Below are 7,924 nucleotides of genomic sequence, written 5' to 3'. Positions count from 1 at the left end.
TCAGAAATCTTTTATATTGCTGGAATTGTAAATACCATGATCCCATGAAGTGTGACAGTTGCTGGAGTCATAGAGTGGGGAAGTGGGAAATCGTGTTGAAACCAGTTGCTCATCATGCGGATACTCGGTTAACTTTCCACCCACTACTTTGCTAACTCCTCCAACTGATTGCACGACTTGCTCACATTATCATCGTGTGTATGAACACACGTGCCATAGACCGCCAGACCAAAACCCTAGTTAATATCCCCCCATGTGACACAATTGATGTCTCGTGAATGTGGAGTCTGCAAGGCAGACGTGTATTTAGTTAGTCAGTTGCTGAATTTATGGGACGATGAGTCATTGTATTGCGGAGTTGAACATAATTTGCAAATGTTCTGAGACTCATGAATTGAACATGTCTGTTGAGACAAAAAATATCATTATCGAATAAATGTTGATAACCTGAGCAAACTGTGCTGCTGAGTTGTTGAATATTGATAGTTGAACCAATATTCCTTAGTCTGAGAAAATATTGCTAGTCTAAGCAAATATTTCTCATCTGAGTAAATGTTGCTCGTTGAATATTGATAGTTGAACCAATATTCTTTGGTGTGAGCAAATGTTGCTAGTCTGAGCAAATATTGCTCATCTGAGGAATCATTGGTAACAGGACCAAGATAAATATTAATTTAAAATATTGGCAGTTGAGCCGAGTATAATTAATTAGGGTATTGATCATGGGATCAACATAAAAATTATTAGCGTTTGAATCTACTCATAATTGCGTTTTTGCAAAGCTCAGGATTCGAAACTCTAATTTTGATCAATTGCTGATTTATTGAAAATCAACCGCGGAGTGAAGGAGGGACCGGCTACATGGGATGATGAGTCGACCATGTAACACCCAGATGCTCAAGTGAGCAAAATACCAAAGTCTCTGAAGACCAGTTGGTAAAAAGATGATTAAATGCTGGTTTAATCATTTATTAAAATAATGCTCGTGTGAGCGTTAGGTAGTAAAACCTAGTTATGAAAAGATGAGGGACCGACCAAGAGAGCATGAGACCGTCCCTTGGTGGTCATGGGACCAGCTGATGGTCATTTAAGCAAACTCCAAGTTGTTCGAAAAGAGTTTGGACCTAATATGAGCAATTGAGCAAATTAAGCCAAAATTATTAAAACATACGAGACCGGCTATTTGCAAGCCTTAGGGCCAGCCTTGGTCGGTCAAGGGGATATGCCCGTTCCACCATAATGTTCGTGTCTCAGTTCTGAGAGGTTCGATATTTTCCGGTGCGCGTTTGAGCAACATTTTGAGAAAATATGAAGGATCCAGGGTTTTGCTGAAACTAAGAAAAATTCATGAGATGATGAAAAATAAATAATAAAATATGAGATCGCAAGGTGTGGGACCGACCACGGCTACGACATGGCCGGCCAGCTAGCAAGCTCGATCCCACAACACTTTTCCCAATTTTTGTGTATTTTCCCTGATGTGAAGGAAACACCATGAAACTGAAGAATTTCATGAGATTAAGGAATTTCCATGAGATTAGGGAAATAATAATAATAATAATAATAATAATAATAATAAAATAGGGAGTGATGAAGTGTGGGACCGACTATGGGCAGGGCATGGCTGGCCGGCCAATGGGCACGGTCCCAAGGTACTCTTCCCAATTTTATGTAATGTTTTCATGATTTTAGGGAAATATCATGAAATCAAAAAGGTTTATTGAAACCAGGGATTTTTTTTGAAATCAAGGAGTTTCCATAAGATGAGGAAACATGAAAAATAATAATAAAACAAAGGGGCGTGTGGGACCGGTTAGGGCATGACCGACCGGCTAGTTTCCCTAATTTTATATTATTTTTCATGGGTTTAGGGAAATATCATGAAATCAGAGAATTTTCATGGGATGAGGGAAATAATTAAAATAATAAGGAGCCATGAGGTGTGGGACCGGCCACGGCTAGGGCATGGCCGGCCGGCTAGTGAGCTTAGTCCGACGACTCCTTTGCTAATTTATTATTATTTCTTTGATACGAGGAAACACCATGAGACTGAGGAGTTTATTTGATACGAAGGAGATTTGCTCAAATGAATGGATTTTCATGAGATCAGGGAAAATAATAAAAATATGATAAAATATAAAATTGGATGTGGGACTGGTCACGACACGACTAGCCGGCCGGTGGGCCCAGTCCCCTATCGCCTCGATTAATATTTTATTATTTATTATTTTCTTCCTATTTTGCATAGGTTCATCGTTCCTTCGTGTTTTAGAATGCTCGTTTGTGCATTCTGGTGCTCGTTTGTGCATACACTTGCACCATTTTGGTCGGGGCTTACTCGAGAGCTGCTCAGATGCCCGTAAGTTGAATATTTATCACTAACCCATGGAATTCTGCTGGGAAGAACCAAAAATTGAAATGATGAAATATTTACGAAGAATCGTAGAATATTATTGAATATTCAGTTAACGATTATAGATAATTAACTGATGGCTCTATACTAGCAGGCATGCTGTCTAGGAGCATTAATTATCCGAGAAATTGAGAGATATGATATTGTTGAAACGTCATATTTCTCTTATATAATCAGGGAAAACCTTGTTGCATCCTGAAGACGTTATTTCTCTATACTAGCAGGTATGTTGTCTAGGAGCCGTCCAATCTTTCGATTATATATAGAAATAATTACTGAAATTGCTCAGTATTCATGAGATGTGTCGTTACCTCAGCTGAGAGACTACACATCTTCATATACTCTGAGAGACAACATTCTCGGTCAGAGATTTTATGGCATGAGCTTTCATGCTTCAATGAGAGACATGAGCCTCAATACTCGTCTGATTGCCGGATCAGGAGCATGTATAATTATGGTTTTACGATTTTAACCCTTGTCGAAAATCCACCATCTACAGTTCTCTAAGAGAGTGAATAACATTGATCCTTTTCCTATTAGAGGAAGAAGCATGGAAATATTCGGTTTTTTGATCATATTCTTTAAAAAAACTATCCCTAGATAGTTTATGGTAATAATCATTTTTAATCTTGTACCATTTTCCCAGTTCAGCTTGGAGGTTCTTGAGAATATCAATTTTGGAAGAGAAGTTCCCGGATTTGTGGATATTTTCTATTTTGTTATTAAGAGTTTTAATTTTTATGAATATTGCCGAAAACATCGGAATTCCATTGAGCTAGGTCTGAGGAGAGCGATTTTAGGCTAGAGGCTAAGTTCCTGTCATGAGATTTTGAGGAGTGGAGATTCCAAGACGCTGTCACTATTGTTGATAATGTAGGGTGCGTAAGCCAGGATATGAGGCATCTAAATGGTTTGTTAAGTCTTTTTGTTTCCTATTGGAGTCAAAAAGTATATGGGTATGGTCAGAACTAACTCTTGTTAGGTGACTTGCCATTGTGTTATGGAAAATCTGAATCCACTGGTAAGAAATTAAAGCTCTATCAATCCTTTCAGATATTAGCATCTCCGCTTCTGTTATTTGACCAAGTAAATGGTGATCCTTCATATCCCGCATCTTATAGACCCAAATAGTCAATAACTTGAGTAACAAAAGCCTTGCTGCTAAAGCTCGAAGTGTGGCCGCCTTGTTTTTCTCCCGGATCCAGAATGATATTCAGATCTCCAATTAGAACCCAACGCTTTTGAATTTGTTTGGCAAGATCTGAAATATATGACCATTGTGTTATTTTCTCATCTACTTCTACTGCACCATTACTAAATGCAAGTAATTTCTATTTCTTTGTCACCAATTAACATTTCAAAATGACAGACATTTAGATGAGATTAATTTCAGATTTATATTATTGTGTCAAGTTGTTGCTAGCCCCTTACCGATACCCACCAAAGGAACTATAAACCAATCATGAAATTCAGATTTTTTCAAAAAAAAACAGGTCCATTCTGTCGAATGGGGCCTTTGTTTCGGATAGGAAAATGATATCTGGTTTGTGCAAATGTCAAAGGTGATTTAAGCGATCCTTGGTGATTGGTGTCCCAATACCTTGGACATTCCAAGATAAAAGTTTCATTATGAAAAGATTGAGAAAGACAAAACTAATTAAAGGGAAATGCCAGAAGAAGAAAAACTTAAAAGAAAAAACCACCTTTAGAGTAAAGGAGACAACAAGGTTAGTTCACTGAAATCAGATTAGACTGACAAGACTAATGGAAATTTCTGCACCAAAGAGTTAAAAAACTTGAACAAACAGTCGGGTTAAGAATGAAGATGCACAAAAGGCTGGGACAAGAAAGAAAGAAAAAGGCTAAGAAACTGACCCAAAAATGATAAAAAAACTACAGCCCAGCAATGGATTACAGCAAAACTGAGAACTGAACCAAAATGGAGTAAAAATGAATCATGACAGAGTACAACGGTATGATGGAGAACAAGACAGAAACACTAAATTTAGGCAGATTATAGGGGTTATCCAAATGCCTTAAAAAACAGTTAAGCACAAATTAAAATTCAGCTCAGCTGCTCAGCTGGGGATTAGAAATATAAACAAAACTAAATACCTACTATCAATAAGCAGAAAGATAGAGACTAATAAATACAAGCAACAATATGATTCTAAGCTAAGAAACAGAGATAAATACAGGAAAAAATGCTCATAGGCTCTGATTTTCTCCTGTTACACCAAGTTCTTAAAAATGGGATAGATACAGATTCTTCAAGTAGAGTTAAGATGCCAAGGTTGATATAATTGTTCCCCTAGTTATGTGTATATCTGGCCCCTTCAAACCATCTGGCGATGCGACTTGACTCTTGAAACAGAAATGTGCACGATCACAAAAAGATGATGATGGTTCAATCACAATTTCCTCTCTATCCCTGTGTCCCTTCCATAAGAAATTCTAACCACTGCTTATCATAGTTTACTCCTCTAGCATATGACTAGATCAAATCATCGATACCATATGGAGAAAAAGAGAATATGAAATTCAATGTACACCCTAATGTTAAAATATATAACACTAAAACAAAATGAAGTCTAAATCTGATAATTGCCTTAACAAATAAATTTCCGAAAAGAATGTGGATGAGAAAGTTAAAATCCAGAACTCACTGAAAGATTAAATACAAGAGAATAAAAATCTTTAGAATGATTCCCAATGATTAAACCATCAGATGACACCCAAAACTCTCCTAACTAAAAGATAAATCTCTATGCAACTCAAGCTCACCGAAAAACTGGTTAAAAAACACCTCAAGAAGATCTTTATCCATAAACAAAAACCATCTTGAACTTTCAAAAAGACACCAGAGAACAATTTCTGTCAGAGAGGGACAAAAACTACCTAAATTCACAAGTTCAAGGAAATTTGACAGGAGTATATAGTTGAGAAACATCACCAAAGTCAAGAGACTACCATGGTGATACCAGAAACCCATCTAATAAGCTGCCAGACTAATAAAGAAATTTTAAGGGGTGCTTGAAAAACAGTAAACAGATTGAAAGACTAAAGATGCACACCGCGGCCGGAAAAAAAAGGACCAAATTTCAGAGTTTGAAGGGTGTAAGGTGGTAAAGAAATCACAATGAAGACCTAACAAATTAGGTTAAACCCAAATCTTATAAAACTTATGTTGAGTTGAATAAAATTTGATAAGGCTGTAAAGGACCAAAATGAATCGTCACCATCTCAAATTTAAGTAAGAAAAATCAAACCCATCAACAAAATCGTCTTCTTTATACACATGCAAAACTAGCAATTATCAGATTGTAGATAACCTAGGGTGACAAGAAATATCATAATCTCAAATTAATTCAAAAATGGTACCTGACCCCATCATTTAGTAATCTTCCTCATCTGCTGTGAGAAGCAATTGGATGAAATTGAACCCAACTTGCAGGGACCAAAGAACAACTTCCATCTCCTTAAGATTATTTTTGAATCCCTTAATTCCAAATCAAATCCATGAACTTGTGTAACAGGTTTCCATCAGAGCCTATGAACGGCGGAATTAGCCGCTCATGGCCAGGTTAAAAACATAAGAAGTTGAACAGGGGGTTAGTCCTCGAGTGATTTCGGGGGAGTTGAGTGTATTTTAAATCTCAGGGATTTTGAGAGAGTTTGAGAGAGTGTAGGGAGTTTGAGAGAGTTTTGTGTTTTTGAGTTCAGGGAGTTTGGGGAAGTGTAGGGAGTTTGAGAGAGTTTATTAGAGGGAGTTTGGGGGAGTTTGAGAGAGTTCACTCCTAACTCATTCTCTTTTAAGAAACAATAAACTCTTATTTGCAAATAACATTGATCTTTAATCAAAAGAAAAAAATAAATGAAAATGATCATATCTCTGTATCAATAGTATGTTATTTTGTGCAACGAGATAATTTTTTTCCCCTTCAATTTAACGGTCTCCATACAATCCTAACTCCCTTTGCTCACGAACATTTTCCCACATATCATCCGCTATACTCTTTCTCCATGCATTAGCTTCTTGACGTTGTTGTTCTTGAGTTTGTTGTGTCAAAATTTCATCGTCATTTACAAGCGTTGATGGATGGCTATCTTCCTCTTCATCGACCGAAAACTCATCTGAACGGCATTCTTTTCGTAAGAAGTTGTGTAGGCCTGCACAAGCTGTCATTATCTCCGCTTGCACCTGATACGGAAATGGAGGTTGAGACTTAAAGATCAAGAAACGATACTTCACAACACCGAACAATCTTTCAACTACATTCCTTAAAGAAGCATGACGCATGTTAAATAATTCTTCAGCCTTTTTTGCATGATTACCCGTACCAGAAAATTCTTTCAAATGATAACGTTGGCCACGAAATGGTGTTAAACAATATCGTCGGTTTGCAAACCACCATCCCCCAAGTAATATTTACCTGAATAAAACACAAAAAGAAAACTTCGTCAAGTAGAACCCGAATATAACTTAACCAAAAAACTCAAAACTTCACATTAGATAAAAGTAAAATTACCTTTCGGTATTTTCAGTCCATTTCTTTTTGTAATTGCGTCGTTAAGTATTTTCGAATCATGAGCAGACCCTTACCATCCACTGAGCACGTATATGAACTCCAAGTCGAAGTTGCAAACCGCTAACACATTTTGAGATGTAATTCCATGTCGATTCCGATAAACGGCTGCATTTCTTTTCTCTACCATTGCTGGGATATGTGTACCGTCCATAGCTCCAATGCAATCCTTAAAGTAAGGATAAAATCGTGTACTCTCACGAATTTTAAATAGAGTTGCACTTGTTGGCTTAGCCATCATCCTCGGAGCTATAGAATTTAAATCTCGCAACATCCTGTTGAAGTTTTTACTAACTGTCTACCGAGAGCGACCAAATGTGTCACGTATTGTGCAATATCGTGAACTTTGGCCAACAACGAGTAAAAATATACCAAGCATTTCTTCAATAGAAACATATCTTGTATCACATAATGATGTAGTTTCTCTAATGATACAACATAGTTTTAGAAAAATTTCAGGGTACATCCTATAACTTCTTCGAAAGTCTTTTGGGTCTTGACGCAAAACTCTCCTTATATAGTTATATCCAAACAAAGTAACTGGGCGTCTCATTGGTCTTTCAATACGCTGAATTTGTATGTATTGCAATTGCTTGATTATATCCATCAACCATGAATGCACCGCTGAAAGTATATTCAAAAATATGGATAGTTCAAATTCATTATTGCTGCTTACCTCTTCATCATCACTGCTTTCTTCTTCTGTATCAAAGGCTTCATCTTCACTATCAGTAGATAAATCCAAATCAGACATGTTCACCTAAAAAGATGATAAAAGTATTTTTTTTTTATTAGAATCATCATTATTTCAAAAGCATAAAAGCATATGTATATAGAAAATAAGCATATAGAATATAAAGTTCATGAATTCAATCATAATAACCATAAAGATGTCAACCCATAAAAATTAGTAGCAATCAATCCA

General features: G+C 36.6%; 1 long non-coding RNA gene across 1 annotated transcript; it reads right to left on the bottom strand.

Moving 5' to 3' along the window:
• Positions 1–4,511: 4,511 nt before the first annotated feature.
• Positions 4,512–6,042, bottom strand: LOC113286150. The gene is made up of 2 exons (XR_003329137.1): positions 5,795–6,042; positions 4,512–4,907 (listed from the first exon to the last, which is right to left on the bottom strand). It is a non-coding gene; the product is annotated as an uncharacterized LOC113286150 (long non-coding RNA).
• Positions 6,043–7,924: the final 1,882 nt, after the last annotated feature.

The sequence above is a fragment of the Papaver somniferum genome, chromosome 6 (genome assembly GCF_003573695.1).
Source record: "Papaver somniferum cultivar HN1 chromosome 6, ASM357369v1, whole genome shotgun sequence".
NCBI classification, from domain to species: domain Eukaryota; kingdom Viridiplantae; phylum Streptophyta; class Magnoliopsida; order Ranunculales; family Papaveraceae; genus Papaver; species Papaver somniferum.
The sequence above is the reverse complement of the archived record's forward strand: the minus strand, read 5'-3'. Positions and strand labels throughout refer to the sequence as shown.